The sequence below is a fragment of the Pongo abelii genome, chromosome 18, assembly GCF_028885655.2.
Source record: "Pongo abelii isolate AG06213 chromosome 18, NHGRI_mPonAbe1-v2.0_pri, whole genome shotgun sequence".
Classification (NCBI taxonomy): Eukaryota; Metazoa; Chordata; class Mammalia; order Primates; family Hominidae; genus Pongo; species Pongo abelii.
The window spans coordinates 45,108,602-45,129,893 of record NC_072003.2 but is presented as its reverse complement, the minus strand read 5'-3'; the positions used below and the strand labels follow the sequence as shown (position 1 = coordinate 45,129,893).

At 46.4% G+C, this 21,292-nt stretch overlaps 1 pseudogene; it reads left to right on the top strand.

The window, feature by feature from the left end:
* The first annotated feature begins 4,202 nt into the window (after nucleotides 1-4,202).
* LOC100456738 (putative cyclin-Y-like protein 3) lies at nucleotides 4,203-20,748 on the top strand (annotated as a pseudogene).
* Nucleotides 20,749-21,292: the final 544 nt, after the last annotated feature.

Here is a 21,292-nt window from a genome sequence, read left to right as displayed (position 1 = left end):
AACCAAGACACAACATACCAGAATCTCTGGGACACATTCAAAGCAGTGTGTAGAGGGAAATTTATAGCACTAAATGCCCACAAGAGAAAGCAGGAAAGATCCAAAATTGACACTCTAACATCACAATTAAAAGAACTAGAAAACCAAGAGCAAACACATTCAAAAGCTAGCAGAAGGCAAGAAATAACTAACATCAGAGCAGAACTGAAGGAAATAGAGACACAAAAAACCCTTCAAAAAGTTAATGAATCCAGGAGCTGGTTTTTTGAAAGGATCGACAAAATTTATAGACCACTAGCAAGACTAATAAAGAAAAAAAGAGAGAAGAATCAAATAGACACAATAAAAAATGATAAAGGGGATATCACCACTGATCCCACAGAAATACAAACTACTGTCAGAGAATACTACAAACACCTCTACAGAAATAAACTAGAAAATCTAGAAGAAATGGATAAATTCCTTGACACATACACTCTCCCAAGACTAAACCAAGAAGAAGTTGAATCTCTGAATAGACCAATAACAGGATCTGAAATTGTGGCACTAATCCATAGCTTACCAACCAAAAAGAGTCCAGGACCAGATGGATTCACAGCCGAATTCTACCAGAGGTACAAGGAGGAACTGGTACCATTTCTTCTGAAACGATTCCAATCAATAGAAAAAGAGGGAATCCTCCCTAACTCATTTTATGAGGCCAACATCATCCTGATACCAAAGCCTGGCAGAGACACAACAAAAAAAGAGAATTTTAGACCAATATCCTTGATGAACATTGATGCAAAAATCCTCAATAAAATACTGCCAAACCAAATCCAGCAGCACATCAAAAAGCTTATCCACCATGATCAAGTGGGCTTCATCCCTGGGATGCAAGTCTGGTTCAATATATGCAAATCAATAAATGTAATCCAGCATATAAACAGAACCAAAGACAAAAACCACATGATTATCTCAATAGATGCAGAAAAGGCCTTTGACAAAATTCAACAACCCTTCATGCTAAAAACTCTCAATAAATTAGGTATTGATGGGACGTATCTCAAAATAATAAGAGCTATCTATGACAAACCCACAGCCAATATCATACTGAATGAGCAAAAACTGGAAGCATTCCCTTTGAAAACTGTCACAAGACAGGGATGCCCTCTCTCACCACTCCTATTCAACATAGTGTTGGAAGTTCAGGCCAGGGCAATTAGGCAGGAGAAGGAAATAAAAGGTATTCAATTAGGAAAAGAGGAAGTCAAATTGTCCCTGTTTGCAGACGACATGATTGTATATCTAGAAAACCCCATTGTCTCAGCCCAAAACCTCCTTAAGCTGATAAGCAACTTCAGCAAAGTCTCAGGATACAAAATCAATGTACAAAAATCACAAGCATTCTTATACACCAACAACAGACAAACAGAGAGCCAAATCATGAGTGAACTCCTTTTAACAATTGCTTCAAAGAGAATACCTAGGAATCCAACTTACGAGGGATGTGAAGGACCTCTTCAAGGAGAACTACAAACCACTGCTCAAGGAAATAAAAAAGGATACAAACCAATGGAAGAACATTCCATGCTCATGGGTAGGAAGAATCAATATCGTGAAAATGGCCATACTGCCGAAGGTAATTTACAGATTCAATGCCATCCCCATCAAGCTACCAATGACTTTCTTCACAGAATTGGAAAAAAATACTTTAAAGTTCATATGGAACCAAAAAAGAGCCCGCATTGCCAAGTCATCCTAAGCCAAAAGAACAAAGCTGGAGGCATCACGCTACCTGACCTCAGACTATACTACAAGGCTACAGTAACCAAAACAGCATGCTACTGGTACCAAAACAGAGATATAGATCAATGGAACAGAACAGAGCCCTCAGAAATAACGCTGCATATCTACAACTATCTGATCTTTGACAAACCTGAGAAAAACAAGCAATGGGGAAAGGATTCCCTGAGAAAAACAAGCAATGGGGAAAGGATTCCCTACTTAATAAATGGTGCTGGGAAAACTGGCTAGCCATATGTAGAAAGCTGAAACTGGATCCCTTCGTTACACCTTATACAAAAATCAATTCAAGATGGATTAAAGACTTAAACGTTAGACCTAAAACCATAAAAACTCTAGAAGAAAACCTAGGCATTACCATTCAGGACATAGGCATGGGCAAGGACTTCATGTCTAGCACACCAAAAGTAATGGCAAGAAAAGGCAAAATTGACAAATGGCATCTAATTAAACTCAAGAGCTTCTGCACAGCAAAAGAAACTACCATCAGAGTGAACAGGCAACCTACAAAATGGGAGAAAATTTTCGCAACCGACTCATCTGACAAAGGGCTAATATCCAGAATCTACAATGAACTCCAACAAATTTACAAGAAACAAACAAACAACCCCATCAAAAAGTGGGCGAAGGACATGAACAGACACTTCTCAAAAGAAGACATTTATGCAGCCAAAAAACACATGAAAAAATGCTCACCATCACTGGCCATCAGAGAAATGCAAATCAAAACCACAGTGAGATACCATCTCACACCAGTTAGAATGGCAATCATTAAAAAGTCAGGAAACAACAGGTGCTGGAGAGGATGTGGAGAAATAGGAAAACTTTTACACTGTTGGTGGGACTGTAAACTAGTTCAACCATTGTGGAAGTCAGTGTGGGGATTCCTCAGGGATCTAGAACTAGAAATACCGTTTGACCCACCCATCCCATTACTGGGTATATACCCAAAGGACTATAAATCATGCTGCTATAAAGACACATGCACATGTATGTTTATTGTGGCACTATTCACAATAGCAAAGACTTGGAACCAAACCAAATGTCCAACAATGATAGACTGGATTAAGAAAATGTGGCACATATACACCATGGAATACTATGCAGCCATAAAAAATGATGAGTTCATGTCTTTGTAGGGACATGGATGAAATTGGAAATCATCATTCTCAGTAAACTATCGCAAGAACAAAAAACCAAACACCGCATATTCTCACTCATAGGTGGGAATTGAACAACGAGAACACATGGACACAGGAAGGGGAACATCACACTCTGGGGACTGTTGTGGGGTGGGGGGAGGGGGGAGGGATAGCATTGGGAGATATACCTAATGCTGGATGAGGAGTTGGTGGGTGCAGCGCACCAGCATGGCACATGTATACATATGTAACTAGCTTGCATATTGTGCACATGTACCCTAGAACTTAAAGTATAATAATAATAAAAATAAAACACAAAGCCCAGAAGACGCATATTCTATATACAGAATGCTTTTCTTCAGTGATTAAACTTCTATTAATAGACATGTTAATTCTGTGAAGTACTGTATTTCTACACAGTTACAATGTACTAGTGGAGAAAATAAAAAGGGATCATGAAGTGCTGTTAATTCCTGTAGTAAGTCGGGTCCTGATCAGCTGTCTATTCAAATATTATTTCATTTACATTTCTATAGACTTATGGACATGTGAACAGGAAATTAATTTTAGAAGTAGGTTCAGCTGGGTTTTAAGTTCAGCAAATGAGATCACCATATCTTGGCTCATAGTCTGACTGTCCCCTTAACAGGAGAACATCAAGCATTTGTTGACTTAGCCAGTGGGTAAAATATTAAAGCTTTCAAACCAAGAAACCAAATACATTGTTCAGATACTGATCATTTTTAAGCAATTAACTCATTACAGAGGTTACTCTGAAAGCACCCAGATTTACCCTGTGTACCTATTAATTTAGCCTTGGTGAGGATGGCTGGATGACCTTGTGGCAGAGGATGGGTCCCAGCCCTTTCCTTTCCCACTGCATTCAACTCCCCCACATCCTGTTCTGGCCAGGGGTGACAGATACTGAGCACTTCAGGGTTGCATTCCCAACTCAGGAGCAACACTGCATGTATAAGGCCAGGGCCCTACTAGAAATCACATCATAAAATGGGTTTAGTCTAGCCAAAATGTCTCTCCTTGATTTTTCTGCCTTTCAAACTTTAAAGAATATCCTTGCCCTGTCATAGTGGCAGTTTCAACTCTTCATAATACTAAGGTGAGCAGAAACTTGCTTTATGCCCCCTTGACATAGCCTTGTGGGCTGGAGCATAGGGAAGCGGATTCTTTTTGCCATGGAATGTAGCTTGCTTATGTATTTATTTGGGATGAATCCTTCTTGTAGCCTTAGAGTTTTTCCTCCTCTGAGATAATAGGATGGCTCTCCATGGGTCCATTTGTTGCCTTGGTGATGTGCCCAGTCCTCCTGTTGGTGCTTCTCTACTTCAGTAAGCCCCTTCCTGTTATTGTCCTGGTAAAAATGTCTGGAGATTCTTCTGAGCTAATAAATGGCACCCAACATTCTTGTCATGTGATTGCTATTGCGGGGCTCGTGAGTGAGCATGGAGTCTGAGTTGTGCAGCTGCCCTAAGGGAACTCTCAAGAATGAGCCCTGAGTCCGCAGCAGGAGTGCAGAAGAGGCTACCACCTTTCCCTCATCCCAAACTTGGGGTGCTGGGATGCAGAAGAGACCCAAAGCAACTGTGTCTTTCTTGGACATCAGTGTAGGAACCCGACCAGGCAGCCTTTATTTGTTTCAAAACAGAATTTAGAGCATCCTAGCAGCTCAGAATGATATTTTTTAAGTTAACCCACTTGCCTAGAACTGTCCTATTATTGGTTTAATTGTGTTTCTTCTACCCCAGGAGCAAGATGGAGAAGTGTTTCTTGGAGCTACTTGAGTTTAATATTCATGTGTCTGCCAGTGTTTATGCAAAATATTACTTTGACCTGCATCATTTGATCTTGGCAAATGACCATGGTGTGTATTTTCTGTTTCATCTTCTTCACAAAGATAAAGCACAGAAACTGAAGGTAAGTATGTGAAGTCACTTAGTGGAGTTTTCCATTGGCCACAGAAGCCAGCATCTGTGACAAAATCATGTTAAGTAGTGATTAGGAAAATGAAAGCCTTAAAATTAACAGACCAAAAAACTTCTATTTCTTTGGCAACATATTTCTTTTCTTGTATGGTTTATACAAGGATCCATAGTCATTTATTTATTTATTTATTTATTTATTTATTTATTTATTTATGAGACAGAGATTCACTCTTGTTGCCCAAGCTGGAGTGCAATGGTGCAATCTCAGCTCACTGCAACCTCTGCCTCCCGGGTTCAAGCGATTCTCCTGCCTCAGCCTCCTGAGTAGCTGGGATTACAGGCATGTGCCACCACTGGCTAATTTTGTATTTTCAGTAGAGACAGGGTTTCTCCATGTTGGTCAGGCTGGTCTCTAACTCCTGACCTCAGGTGATCCACCCGCCTCAGTCTCCCAACGTGCTGGGATTACAGGCGTGAGCTACCGTGCCCAGTCAAGGATCCATATTCTTAAAAATGTATTGATATCCTTTCTGCTGTGACCATAATTCAGAATGTTGTTAATTAAATTTAGTCTGTTCTTAATGGGTTTTATTTTTAACCTCTACCCATTCACATAACAATACACATTATATCTACATTATATCTACATTCACATAATGATACGTGAATAAATGCAATAGTATTCCTAATTATATCTACATACACAGTACACTTACTGCTCTTAACTGTCTTTTACTTATGCAGTTTGCAAATTCGTGTTATCATCTACTGTATATATCATGGTGCAGTCCCATGAGTTTATTAGACAAAGCAGTAGTAGCTGAAAGACTTGTACTTAGACTGTATAAGGTGCCAGTGTTTCAAGTACTGGGTAGGAAGGACATGGGTTTTTAATGAAAATGGTAACTTTCCTGGGGTAACGTATGATTTATGGCGTATGACTCTTGGTGAGTATACAGGAAAATTACCACTGAAATACAGATGTTTAAAATTGCCACTTTCTCTGGTATCTTGGTGGTACTTTAGAATAATACATTTTTCTACCACAATGTGCATGTAAAGTAGCACCTTTTGGTGTTTCAGTCATGAGACTTCTTGGGTGTTCCAAGACAGTCCAGCACACACCTGCCTCATTAAAATTTGCTTTGAGTATATAGTAACTAACAAGGATTGGGGAGAATTTGAATCGCTGAGTAAACTGATTTTTTGGCACAAGTGTATGTTTATTATGTTGAAGGAACATATACACAGGTAAGATGTGCACAGGTAACAAATGATATTTTTCTTATGTGCTTGTCACAATACTCTTGAAATCTTTAGGAGTCCTATTTTATTTTTTATGTGACAGTATCATCAAGCAACGAGCCCAATTTTAAAATAACTTAATAAAATAAATTCCTCTTGGCTCTGGCAATCTATTCATAGCCCTTAAAGGAGATCACCTTAGTGAATGGGCAGGGAGTAGCATCCTCAGAACCTGACCCTGTAAACCTCAGCCAAAGCAGGTGCAAAGGAACCATCTAAAGGAATCTGTATGTGTGGCTTCTCATCAGCGATGCCTTTTAAAAAATGTTGGAGCCCTTTTTAAAATTGTACTTGTTTTCTCTTTGATTGAATTTTCTAGGCTATGTCATGGCCGTGTGAATACAAAGACTTGCATCAAGATGCCGCTGCTACGAAAAGGGCTATCAGCATGAATTTCATTGGTATTCGGTGCACTAATGCCATCTTATCTTAAAGAGAGAAATTAGCCTTATAAGATCCTGAACTTCTCAACAATAAAGAAAAGAAAATATCACTTGTCCTGCTGAAAAAAAAAATTAGGATTTTCTTTTTTTCTTTTCTTTTCTTTTTTTTTTTTTTGTTGTTGTTGTTAGTGTTTAGGATTTTCATCAAGAGGAAACATCTTCCAGTTAGCCACATTGTGGAACTGGGTGATGGTGATATGAACAGTGGGTGCCAGGTGCTTCCTGCCCTTCCTCTTCCACTGGGTCCAGATGGCATTCCTAGGGCGCCACCTTCTTGAACGACTCTTGGGGAGAAGGAGTGTCACATGGACACTGCACATCCCAGTTCAGAGTCCAGTCACCCACAGTGTCAAACAAGGGCCAGTGGTGTCCAGAGTCACCCACAGTCTTAAGCAGGTGCCAGTGGTCTGAGCTGAGCTGGAGCTCAAAAAACTTTAGAATCAGCTCCAGATTTGTGAGGGCACCTGGGTCTGGTTCTCTGTCCACTGAGGCACTGAATACATGATGGCCCAAAATTCAACAATGGTGGGAAGAGAGAGTGGCATCGGGGCAAGGCTGTCATTACTGCAAGCACCAGGGTGGCTCAGTCCTGCTCTCTAGTTTTTGGAGGAAATCTGTGCATGTGAAATGAGGCCCCTACATCAGGATTATAAAGGAAGAGATGAAATCAGCTCATCTTCCCCCAGGTCACCTAGAGGGAAGCAGTAGGAATGCCACTTAGGGAAGCAGTAGAAGACCTGGCCTTGGGATTGTTAGGGGAGCTACAGAAGTGAAAACTGAATTTACCCAGTTCCGGGAAAACAACAAAGGAGGAACATCTGGGTTCAAAACATTATCAGAAGATCATTTTCCCAGCTAATCTTGCCCTGGTGCATTGTGTGGTCTCAGCACTTGTCAACAAAACAAAAGCCTCTCAATAATTCTAACACAGGGACACACCACAACTCACATTTTCCAGTGCACCTCAGTGGTTCAAGAGATTACTGGTGCTGCCTGCATCTGTCAGTCTGTTCACATATGGAGAGGAGCAGCGGTTCTCACGGAAGCAGCCTCTGCATCCTGAGGAAGTTTGTCCAGACATTGGTTGCAATAACTGGTTGCACCCACTGACGTGCAGTCAACAACGGGAATCCTATGGTGCACAGGACTGCCCCCCTTCTCAATCAAGAAGGAATTTTCTGGCTTCCAAAATAGAAAGTGCTGAGGATCAACTGCCCCAGAGTCTACAAGGGAAACACTTTCTGAGACTATTTTTTTTTTTTTCTAACAAGAACACCAGATCCCCACCAATGTGAGATGTTAGATCAAGTTTTTGTGCAAGGGTGGATGTTGGGGGTAGAAATCTAAGATACCCCATGATCCCTGCTGTCTTTTGTTACACCTTGAATCCTCATCTTTCTTTGGGTACGGCCAGACCTGTGCCTTTTTCTAGACATTTGAATATAGCAAAGTGAGGCAGTGGCTTTCTGGGAGTTACCTTTCCTTTCCTTTTATCAGGAACAATAGGAATCCCTATTTTCTTTCTTGAGTTTACTTTCCCAGTGCAGTGGTTTGGAATATCCCACTGTCGGTTTGCAATTTCCTCCTCCAACCATAATCTGTGGGCCTTTATAAGTAATTGAATATTTTCATGTATTGATATTTTGTGTCTGAAGATGAAATATTAGACTAAACCTGTGAAAACATTTCATGGAAAGCCTTCAGTGGTCGTAGAGTCTACTCTTTGTGAATACACAAATTGATCTGTTAAAAATTGTATTAGATGAGATAATGATATTTTCTTTTTTATCTTCACTTGTTAGATATACTTACTTAAATTCTTCCAAAATTAATGATATTGTATTTTCTATTTGGTTTAAAATACTACTAGGATATTTAGAGTTGACAGTTGAAAATAAATGGCAAAATAAGAATTGCTGAAACCTAGCTATAATGCACTTAGGATGGGTTTATTATCTATCATCCCTATCATTAAATGTTTAAACTTCCATGCAAACCTATACATAAGAACTTAAAATTTTCTATAAAACCCTTCTTGCCCTGCACTTTAGCTCCATTGCATAACGAATAAAAGGAAAATGGATTCTCCTGCGGGAAGTTTGGCTGGACTCTCCCTTTCTTTTCCCTGCAATGTAGGGAGAGCGTTTTGAGGTCACCATGGGGTGAGGTGGCCATGAGTGGGGGCCCTGGAGATGCTGGACTGGAGGAGTGCATGTGTGGACATGGGTTTTGTGGCCACGATTCTCCCTTGGGTCTTTCTGATTGTGGGTGGTGGCTTTGAGGATGGTATCTGAGGATCCTCTCCAGGGGAGTTCTCCACTTGTGCAGTCTCCCTCTGGAGAGGGCACGAGGATGTCTGGGGAGAGATTCATAGGGTCGGCCCTGTGTGACACAGGCGCCCTGTGCGTGGTCTCCGGGAAAGCATCCTTTTAGGGGTGGTGGGGGGAAGCCATCGCCTGAGTGGAGGGTGGGGCCTGGTCTCCCCTGTAGGGTGGGCGGGATGTCGGAGGGAGTGCTGGAGGGTCGCCCTGTGTGTCGGGGTCGCTGTGTGGGGGTCTCAGTACAGCCCTCGACCTGGGGAAGTCATTGTGGAGACTCCGAGGTGGTTGGGGCGGGGAAGGGGCAGCCTGGGCGGTCGCCGCGGTATGTCAGCGTCGCTGTTGCTAGGATACAGGTTTGGGAGGAGTCTTTGGAGGGGAATAATTGTGGAGTCCCCACGTTCTGGGTGGGGAAAACTCGAGGGTGCTCTAAGGCCGGAGGCCAATGCGGGGTACGCAGGAATAACCTAGTGAGGCTCGCAAGGGAATAATGGGTCCCCCAGGGAGTAAAGGGTGGAAGGAAGGGGCCTCAGCAGGTCAGGTCTTGCAGGGCACTTCTGTAGGGCTTCTGGGAGATAGATCCTTGGAGCTCCTGAGGTCGCCTCTACCCGGGGCGGGGTATTTTCCCGGCGTCAGACCTTCCTGGGTACTGGAGGAAGGAAGAGAAACCGGCTTCGCGGTCTCCACCACCAGGCTGGATGCGGCCAAGAGGGCGGCGCTCCCGTCTGCCCCACCTGGCGCTTGGCAAACGCAGTTTGGGGGAGTTGCGGGGCTCCTGGGCAGGGAAGCTCCTCGAGCCTTGGGGATAGCGGGGCCACCCTTTTAGGGCCGGCAGCAGGAAGGGCTGGAGCTAGTCGAGCACCTCTGCATCCTTTTATTTCGGAATTGGAATTGGGTTTTCTTGGCTGACGGTGCAGAGCGGAGGGTGGGGCGGGCGTCCCTCTGCTCCTTCTCTACCAGGCGCAGTTTCCAGCGCAGATGCGAGCCCCTGCGACGCGGCCACGGGCTCCTGGGACTGTCAGGGGCCATCTGCGCACTGCGAGAGCCAGATCCCCAACAGCTCCTGCGCTGGCCAACGGGGGCGCCCTGTGCGGCACGTGGACCAGCAGCCCAAGCTCCCGAGGTGGACAATTTTGCTCCAGAACCAGCTGGGCCAGGCAGGGCTACAAACAGAGGGAATGGAGAGAGCTGGTCAAAAAATGAAGAAAAAAAAGGTAAATTATTGAATGCGGTAGTCATGAAATGTGGGGTTTCGTGTTGGATTTGAGTGTTACACTGGGTTTCTAATGAATGACTGCAATGCAGTTTTAGGACTGGCGTAGACAACTGCAAAACTCCAGGCAACTGCGGACAGGAGAGTCGTTGGTAACCTTTCTATGAGATGGCTCTTTTAAGCTGAGTCTGATAAGAAATATGCCCAACCCTACGAGTACGGCTTTCACATTCCTAAAAATCTGAGTCACCCTGAGTCAGACTAGTCTTCAATAAATTACGATCATTTCCTTTGCTTTTCTGACCTGGTTAAACGAATCACATGGTTCCTGCCCATTAATACCCCTGCATCAGTGAACAAACCTTTGCGTGTTAGCTTGCCGCCTCCCTTTTCTTTATTATGCTTTGCAATGGACAAGACATAGATTTCATTTTTACAATCTGTGCCTTGGGTTTCTGAAAGTCTAAAACAACCTTAGTGTATGTTGACTTTAAAACGCTTTACTGATGTATATTTTAAAACGCTTTACTGAGGTATATTTTATATAATATAATCACATATTTTAAGTACAACTCCAAGCTATTTAGAATACTTATAGAGCCATGCGAGCTTAATTACCACTTAAGTTTAGAATATTTGTATCTTTTAAGAGGAAAATGCATCCTATTTACATTCGTCTTTGCCATGTCAGATCTAGACAACAATCAATTTTATGTCTCTATAGATGAGCCTATTATCAGAGTTCTAATAGCCAGGATCATGAATTATGTGGTGTTTTGGGACTGGTTTCTTTCACTTAGCCTAATGTTTTTGGGTTTCATTTCTGTTATAGCTCGCATCATTACATCATTCCTCTTGGATGGCACGTAGCGTTCTATTGCATGGACATTACCACATGTTATGAGCATTCATTTAAGAGTCTTTGTATGACTACAGGAATGTCATTCCTTTTGCATACTAACTTTGGGTTGGAACGTTTGTGTCCTATAGTCATTTTATGTGCAACATTTTGAGGGATAGCCACAATTTTATTTCGTATTGTTTTGTTTTCAAGGTGGCGCAATATTTTACATTCCTATTTGCAGCATATGTGAGTTCCATATTCTCCACTTCTTTTCTAACATTTCTCATTGTATCTTTGGTATAGCCATTCTAGTGAGTGTCAATTAATATTAATTGTAGTTTGACTTGCATTCTCTTAGCAACTAATGAAATTGAACAAATTGGCAAATTGTATATCTTCTATGGAAAACGTCTATTCAAATCTTTTGTCCATTTTTAATTGGTCAATAGTTGTTTTATTATTGACTGATAAGAGTTTTTTAATATATTCTATATACACTAGCTTCTCTGAGTTTGGTTTTTAAGATTCCATATATACATGAGATTTTATATACATATAAAATATTCTTTATAAACTCTAATATACCCAAATCTTGTATACAATTTAAAATATTTTCTCCCATTAAGCAGCATAATTTTTCATATTCTTTTTGATGTTCTAAGAACAAAACTTTCCGATTCAATAAAGTATAATTCATCTTTTTTAAAAAATTGTGCCTTTGGTGTCATATCTTAGACATATTTATGTAATCCAAGAATACAAATATTAACTCTAAGATTTCTCCAAAGAATTTTGTGTTTTACCTCTTACATTTTGATATATTATCCTTTTTGAGTGTTTTTGGGCATCTGCAGTTTGAGTTAGGGGTCCATCTTATCCTTTTGCAAAGTGGATATTTAGTTTTCCCAGCAAAATTTTTTGAAACTACATTTACTTTCCTATTACAATTTCTTGGCGTCTTTGACACAATCAATTTACTTTAAATTAATGTGTTTATTAGTTGCCCTTCTATTCTATTCTATTGGGCTACATGAATCTATACTTAAGTTAGTACCAGACTATAACACTGCAATAAAAATCGATATTGGGTGTGTGGGCATGGTGGCTGACACTTGTAATCCAAGCATTTTGCGAGGCTGAGGCAGGATAATTGCTTGATCCAAGGAGTTTGAGACTAGCCTGGGCAACACACCAAGACCCCATCTCTACAAGAAAAAACAACGTTAGCAGGATGGGTGGCATGCACTTGTAGTCCCAGCTACTCCTGAGGCTGAGGTGAGAAGATCACTTGAGCCAGGAATTCCAGGATGCAGTGAGCTGTGATTGTGCCAATGAACTCCAGCCAAGGTGACAGAGCAAGACCCTGTCGCTGAAAAACAAAAACAAAAAGATATTGGCAATGTAGGTCATTATATTTTGTTATTTTTTTTAAATTGCATTTATTTTATTTTGGTTGCATATCCACGTGCATGTTAGGAAGAGCTTTAAAATTTCTATTGAAAACACTAAGGAATTTGCATTGAATCTATAGAACCAGCTTTTAGTATTTTGATGTTAATATTAAGTACTGTTATTCTTGAATATTGATGTCACTCAACATATTCAGTTCTTTGATTACTTTTAGCATTTTAGAATAATTTTTCACCATAAAGTCATTGCATTTATTTTGTTACATTTATTTCTGAATATTTCTTCCTTTTTGATGCTTTTACCAATGGAAATTTTGTCTTCATTTAATTTTTAGTATAACTGATTTTATGCAGTAGTACAATTTAATTTTGTGTGTTGATCTTGTATCTGATTGTATCTAATTAACTTATTAATTCATACAGGTTTTCAATAAATTTCTTACACATATTTATAAAAAATTATGACATGTGAAATGACCTATTTCTTTTTCAATCTGAGGAAGGGGTAGGAGAGGGGTTCTGCCTAGGCCTGGCCCCTCTTCCCATCTGGTCATTGTGTGAGGCCTAGAACCCTTGGTGGGGGCTATGGAGAGGCACAGGCTCAGCCTGGGTCCCTGGGCCTGGAGGGGCAGGGATGGAGGGAATGCCTGCCTTCCACTTAACCTGGTTAGGATGGATGCCAGAGTCATCCTGATGGGGCCCTGGCAGCACAGCAGAGGTGCAGGTGAGGCGCCCTGGTGAGCTGGGCATTCTCCCTCTCCCCAGCTGAGCTGCCCTTAGCCTCTTGCTGCCAGCTCTATTCCCTCTGGGAGAGACTTGGTTCCCTCCTGGCAGGGAAGGGGCTGTGAGGATGGGAAGGTGGAGCCGCCAGCTTCTCAGCTGGAGCTCAGAGGCCTGGGGCACCAGTGCAGTTGTCCTCTGGGAGACAGGGTTGGGGGGTTCCATCCCCTCCCTCTCACCAGCACCAGTGACTCTCAGGAAGGAGGTGACTGTCAGGACACCTGCAGGAGGCAGCAGGAACCAAAGGCCTCAGCCAGCCACTAGGCCCATAAGGCAGAGGAGATGCTCAGTGTCTGTGACTGGCAGACTGGGGTAGCCCCTCAGGGCCTGGGCCCCGGTCTGCATCAGCTGTTGCCAAAGCAGTTCTGCCCGACCCTCTGGAGTGGAAGCTGTGCGGAGGACCCCACTACTGGGACCTGCCCCTGTCAGTCAGTCTCCTAGGCCCTCAATCTTGAGGGGCCCGGGTACCCCAAATGCTGGGTTCTCCTGTCCCCCAGTGGCCTTGCCAGCAGTGGCCCCATTCTGGCGGTGTAGGGAGGTGGGCCGAAGTGCAGATAGCTGTGCTTCCTGGTATCTTGGAGCCACTGGGGCCTCCTGGCCCACAGCCATCCTTCTGGCCAACCTAGAGCCAGATGCAAGGCAAGGGGAGTGCACCCTTCCTGGGGCTGCCCCGGCAGGTGTGCTCCCACTGAAGCCCAAAGCCAGCTTGAGCTTCAGCCCAGGACCCACCAGCTGTATTAGGGCAAGGGTAGCAGCAGAGACAGGAGTGGAGGACACAGGTGGTACCAGTCCTGGGCCAGAGAGCTGGCTACTTTGCTACCATGGCCATCCTGAGACCCCAGGGCCCAGGAGAGGGTGGCACCAGGGCAGCAGTGGAGGCTCATGAACAAGTTGGCTACTCTCTCACTGAGGAGGTCCGCAGGTCTTTACGCAGAGATGAGGAGACCTTCAGGGTTCTCCAGAGGAAGGAGGATGGGCAGGACAGACCCCAATGGGCAAAATGAGGCCTCTGTGGAACCAGCCACATTGCTTTGAAATCTGATCAGGGGATAGATGCCCTCTGCAGGTAGTGGCCTCCCAGGGCTGGGGAGGGAGGATAGGGCCTGTGGCCACCTGGCCTTCTCTTCCCTCCCCTCCTCCGTGCCTCCCATTTCAGACATGCCAAGGAGCACAGGCTGCTCATCTAGGTCCAGGTCTCTGCCTACCTACTTCTAGGATCTCAGAGCTCAAAACTGCTGCTGCACAATGGGTAGGGGCCCTTCCTGCTTCTCCCTTTGTTTCAAGGGCGTGACACTCAGCACAGCCTTTCTCGGGGACCTGGTAGGGGAAGTTCCTCCTCCCATCTGCCCTTCCTCTTGCTGCTTCTTGAAAGCCAACCGATCTCTGCCCCTCCTACTCCTGTCTGCTCAGTCATTAGAGTCAGGCAGTTTTTCACTGTGGGGCAGGGCTGCTCACTTACCAAGAGCTTGGGGTTACCCTGCCTGGGGCTGTTGGGTCACCAGAAGGGAGAAGAAGTCCTTGTGCATCCTCGTGGTGCTTGGGGGTTTCATGGAGGGGTGACAGCAGACACAGTTATTGAAGGCCTGCAGTGGCCAGGGTTTCGGGCAGTGCAGCAGTGTGGGGCTGTGACTGTGGAAGGGAATCTGGGGTTTCTTCTGACCACTGACCTTGGGCCAGGCTCTGAACCTTTCTGGGCCTCAAACACCCTTTTGTGGGGTGAGGAGGAGGGGAGGGGACCATATCTGAGCTCCTGGAGGTGCTATTTCTTCTATGTCCTGGGATACAGGGGAGGGAGAGTGGCTTCTCTCCATGTCCCTGGTGTGCCTTTCTGTAGTAGTGAATCCCTTGTCCAAGGCTCCTGCTCCATGCTTCCAGTGGGTCTGGTTTGGGCCCACACAGTTCTGGGAAATGCACTTTAACTCCACTGCTGAGAGCTGGATAGGGAAGAGGAGGTGGAGCTGGCTGGGATAGGTGGAGCGAGGTGAGCTGTTCTATCTGGAAGGAAGCCCAGACCCTGCTCAGAGCTGGGACCTTTAAGCTCCCAGCCAAGCCAAGCAAAGCAGGCCTCCCTGGCTGATGGGCAAACCCTGGGGGCCCAGGTCCCCATTTTCCCAGTGGGCATTCAGGCAGGCCTGTGTTTGCTGGAGGGTTTCTGAGAGGAGGTCCCAGCTCCCAAGGGCATGGAGGGATTGCCATTGTTCCCCTGGTGCCTAGGTAAGAATGGAAGGTTTTGTCACCTACTCCCCGCTCTCCTCACAGCCTGTAAGCTGGGGGATGGGGCATAATTCTGCCATCAGTGGTCATATGGGTGGACTTTTGAGAAGAGGGCTTATTTCACTAGGCCTAGAAGGATGAGTGTCTGTGCCTGAAAGAATGAGACATAAAGGGCAGCATGGACAAAGTACAGAGGTGGGAGGGCAGGTGCGGGGTCCTCAGGCTTCTGTGCTTTGGTGCATCTAGACCTAGGTGGGAAGCAGTAAGGAACTGAGGCTGGCTTTAGGTTGGTGCCTGAGAATGCTGGCTTAAGAAGCTCGACCTAGAGAGCAGTGGGCTTATTAGAGAGGTTCCAAGTGGCACTCTTAAAATAGGCGAAATGCCCATCACAGGACTGTGGCCACAGAGGTTGGGGTCCATGGGTCATTTGGGAGATTTAGGGTGGGTGATTCGATAGGGGAGGGGGACTTTCACAGAGCGGCAGCCAGTTTGTGGAGGAAGGTAAATTCCATCCCCACAGGATGAGTCTTCAGTGATGCGTAAGGGCCAGCCACATGTGATGCCTGGGAGGCAGCTGTCTCCTTCTTCTGAAAAGCCTGATCAGAGCCAGAATTGGCCATGAGAGCTTCAAGGTGGGAGGATATTAGAAGCCATGGAGAGGGTGAGGTGAGAATGAGGCGAGGCTGGGCCCAGGCACATCCCCAGCTCAGGACTGGTGTAAGGAGATGGAACTGGAGAGGGAGGCACAGGGGTGTTGCATTGCTCAGGGAAGAGGAGGAGGGAGTGTGCAATGGCGTGGGGTGCTGCTGAGAAGTCACACACATCAGGACTGGAGAAAATCCTTGGGCTGGGCCCTAACAGTGGCATTGGTGACCCTGGGGAGAGTGCTTTGGGCAGTGTGCTGAGGTGGCAGCCATGCTGTGGTGGGCCAAGGAGAAGTAGATGGGAAGGGAGGGCTCAGGATGTGGGAGGGAGGAGGTGGTAGACTGCAGGGGTGCCAAGGTTGGGTGGGACTCTGGGGCAGAGACTCAGGAGGGCATGCAGACACTATTCCATAAGGCACATGCCCCCCGAGGTGGAGTGAGGTGGACTGCCCTCCCTCACCAACTAAGCCCATCTTACTCAGCTCTATTCTTGTCAACCCCAGAGCCACCATCAGTCATGCTCTTGAACAGGGACTGCCCAGAGAACTCAAAGAAGGAGGTTGGGGCAGCCAAGTCCCCCAGAAAAGGTGGGCTGGATGAGGTTGAGTTGGGAGAAAAGACCCCAGGACAGGAAGTCATTGTCATTCAGAACATGGGGAGATCCTGGCCTCCAGGATAGAGCCTTTCTCTCACAGGTGAGGTGGAGGAAGGGATGCTGGAGACCAGGCCTGAGTCTGCTGGGGAGGATGAGGCTAAAATACCAAGTCTTTCCCATGCTCCTTCTGACCCCATGTCATAGGCAGGAAGCCGAGAGTCCATGCCTTGCCCAGGGTCATTCAGCCAGTGTGCTGGACATGGGAATGGGGTCCAGACTTCGGTCACTGCCCCACTGCTAGAGCACAGCTACCAGCTGAACTGCCAGGCCTGTTTGGGGAGAGGAGTGGGAGTGGCTTGCTGGTGGCATAGGGGTCCCAGTACTCCCCAGACTCTTGCTCTGTGCCCTCAGGCAAGTCACCTCTCTCTGGGCCATGACTTCACCATCTGCCAGAGGGGAGGTGGTGTTGAGTGGTCTCCAAGAGCAGAGCCAGCCCAGAGGTCTTGCATGCTTTTAACTCATTAGGGGACCAGGCAAAGCCCTCTCATGTCCTCTGTGTTCCCAGGGTTGGGCCTTGGAGAACCCCTAATTGGAAAGTGAAAGCCATTTTTCCTGGGGCCATTAGTACCGGTCTAGGGAGGAGACAAGGCTGTTCTTTTCCCTCCCCTTGCTCTTCCATGTCCCCCAACTCTGCTCAGGGGCTACACTTGGCCTCAGGAATAGCCAGCAGGGCTGGGCTCCATCCAGCATGCACACATGAGCAGATGAGCATGGTGTGTACAGCCAGGGCCTGGAATGTAAGCCAAAAAGTGGAAACTGAGTATGTTGGGCATTTATTCTTGGAACCTGGGTATTTTGGGCTGGGGACAGGGGAGCATGTCCTTTCTCCCTGCCATATGGCCTCTTCCCCAAGTTACTGGGGGCCTTATCACTGGCAGAAGTCTTCCCCCAGGAGATGAAGCCAGAGATCCACCAGACACTCATGGACCACAGAGTCCCATGACATTACACCTGCTTCTTGCTGCACCCAGAAGACGGCACACTGGAGCACTTCTCAGTTCTGCACAGCATCCAGGGGCTGCAAGAGGGCTCAGTGCTGTGCAAGGTGGAGGTTGGTCTGAAGTTGGGTAGCCTTCTCAGGCAAGGGCTCCTGGAGGCCCCTGCCCTGCTGGGGTCTCTGTGTCACAGTATCACATGGGGGCAGGATTGGAGCACAGCTCTGCCTCTCAGGCCATCACACCTGCTCCCTCCAAATTCATGGCCCACGTGTTAATAAACAGTTATGATGCTAAAAATATCAGGGAGTACCAAGCCAGGCGGGAAATCAGCCTGATGGAATTCTGTAAGGATAAATAACAAGTCACCTAAGAAAACCAAAAAGTCCCACAGCTCCGGAGTGGGGAAGTCAGCCTGATCCAGCACCGTCAGCGGGTGTGGTGAGAGTGGCTTGGTTGTAAACTCTGCTTTCATGGACTCAGGTTCTTTGGGAAGAAGCTGCTCAGGATCCTAGGGTCTCTCTGCTTGTTAAGAGCAATTGTGGAAAAGGTCTGTAGTTCAATGACACACACAATTGATCATAGATCCTCTCTCCTCCCCCTAAATAATTGCCATTCCAAATCCCATGAAACACATGAAGGGGCAGTGTTCAAGTTGGGGACCCTGGGAAGTCTTCAGGCCACCACTGCATGGGGGCTGCCCCAGGAGAGCAGGGAGAGGTTGTGGAGGCCCCGAAGCTCTGATGGCCCTGCCCACCTAGGACTCGGGCCCACACAGAGGAGGTGGCCTTGTGGGCTCCCCAAGGCCTGGGTGTCCTCTGAAAGCATTTGAGAGAAGGTTCTTTGCAAACAAGAATCCCTGCCCACCCGCAGGCGGGTGTGTGTGTGTGTGTATGTGTGTGTAAAGCAGAATTTCAGCGTTCATAGTGGAATTTGAAAATAAAAGCCTAAAGCTGAAAATTAAACCACACGTGATAACACACCTGAAAACTCTGCTCTGTGCTAGGGGTGGTATTCCAGAGTGCAGGGCCCTGGGAACCCCTGACTTCCTGACAGAGCCCTATACTGTGTGCGATGTGCACCAGGGTGGAGACCTGCACAAGAGCACAGACATGAACCCATATGATGCCTCCAATAGGGCTAAGGGTAGTTTTTTGTCCTTCCTGAGCATTTTCACTGGGGATGACTATCAGGGGAACCAGCCCCCAATATTTCAACGTAGGTTCTTTTCTATTTTCCCTAAGTATCAGCCAGTCTGAGAAATAAAGAGAAAGTGTACAAAGAGAGAAATTTTACAGCTGGGCCTCCAGGGGTGCTGTCACATATCAGTAGGACTGTGATGGTGACCTCGAGCCACAAAACCAGCAAGTTTTTATTACGGATTTTGAAAGGGGAGGGAGTGTACAAACAGGGAGTAAGTCACAAAGATCACATGCTTCAAAAGGCAATAAAGATCACAAGGCAAGGCAAAATTAGAATTACTGATGAAGGTCCCTGTCCCGCTGTGCATGCATTGTCTTGATAAACATCTTAACAGGAAACAGGGTTCGAGAGCAGACAACTGGTCTGACTAGGATTCACCAGGCTGGAATTTCCCAATCCTAGTAAGCCTGAGGGTACTGCAGGAGAGAGACCAGGGCGTATTTCAGTCCTTATCTCAACTGCATAAGACAGACACTCCCAGAGCGGCCGTTTATAGACCTCTCCCCAGGAATGCATTCCTTCCCCAGGGTATCAATTATTAATATTCCTTTCTGGGAAAAGAATTCAGCCATATTTCTCATACTCACACATCCATCTATAGGCTTTCTGTGAGAAGAAAAATATGGCTCTATTCTGCCCGACCCCACAGGCAGTCAGACCTTATGGTTATCTTTCTTTGTTCCCTGAAAATCACTGTTATTCTGTTCTTTTTCAGGGTGCGCTGATATCATAATGTTCAAACACACATGTTTTACAAACAATTTGTACAATTAATCATCACGGGGTCCTGAGGTGACATACATCCTCAGCTTGGGAAGATGACGGGATTAAGAGATTAAAGACAGGCATAAGAAATTATAAGAGTATTGATTGGGAAAGTGATAAATGTCCATGAAATCTTCACAATTTATGTTCGGAGATTGCAGTAAAGACAGGCATAAGAAATTATACAAGTATTAATTTTAGGAACTAATAAATGTCCATGAAATATTCACAATTTATGTTCTTCTGCCTTGGTTTCAACAGGTCCCTCCATTTGAGGCCCCTGACTTCCTGCAACAGGTGACTTGGGAGGTGCATGAGGCACTGGGGCTGGGAATTGGGCAGAAGAGCAGGGAACATAGGGGCCAGGGACTGATGATGGGGCTGAGGACCAGGCCTTCCCACTGGAGTGGTCTGGGGAGGCACCCAGACCAGGACCACATTTGGGAATAAAGACAGCTGGCCCTGGATGTCCTTACCTTGTGCTGACCAGTGGCCATGGGGCCCTCAGAAAGGCTTGAAGATGGAGCCCCTCGGTGGCACACCACCTGAGTACATCCATCCAGAGAGCCAAGAGCAGCCATGGTGTCTCCTGCAGTCCCAGAACTGTGACTGGAGTGTGGGACTGCCACAGGGAGCAAGAAAGAGGCTCTTGGGTGGAGTGGAGGGCTAAACTCCAGGACTCCCGGTGCATTCATGCTGGGCCATTCCTATATCCCTTGCAGTGCTTGAAAGTGCTCACCCTAAGCAGCAAAAACCCATCTTCTGAAGTCTGCAGTATGCACAGGAACCTTACCTGCTTGTTTGTGATCACGGCTGAGGACCTGCAAGTCCGCATCACCGCATACACATGGGGCTTTCACCTGAATCAGTGAGTCCTTGCCAGCCAGCCATGATGCCCTGACATGTTATCGGTTCTGAGTCTGTGGGCAGACACCCAGCCATCTGCTCAGTGACCACCCTTTCCTTGTAGATCCATGGCCTCTCACCGCAACCCCAAACCTACCAGCACCGCTTCTGAAGCCCTTCCCTAGCCGAGCTGCTTAACCGTATCAGCAGGGCCTGCAGAAACTACTTTGCAGGAATGCAGAAGAAAAGATGGTGCCTGTGTCATTTCTGCCCTGCCTTGTCTCATGCACATGGAGGAATGGGATGAACCGGCCAGCCTGAACTCCAGGGCATCCACCCAAAGAAACTGTCCCCAGCCACTGGTGCCTGAGTCCCCTTCTAGGGAGTTGTCAGCCAGCGTGGGGAGGGCAGCCCTGGGAGAGGAGCTAGTTTGCTTCTGTCTGAGTTCAGGGCAGTGTCTCAGGGTGCAGAGAACCCAGAGCAGGGAGGCCTCGGGGCAGAAGGGGCCCATGGCAGGACACTGAGCTTTGTGGGCTGCCCCATCTCCCCATCACCTGCCTGCCCCAGTGTCCAGAGTAATGGCCACTTTGTTCTAGATGTGCAGCTGGATGACCACCAGGGAGAACACACCATGGACTGCCTGTGCACACAGGACACCTCCACCTCGAGGCTGGGCTGTAAGGAGCACATTTCTGGACAGGGGCCTGGGACCTGGCCCTGTGCTTGCCAGGCACCCCCTTCCCTCCTGGGTGCCAGACGGTTCTGTTCACTCTCCTGTAGGCTCCATGCTGGACTCTTCGTTAGGGCATCTGGGCCTGTTCACAGGGAGGTGGAAGAAGGGACATTGCAGA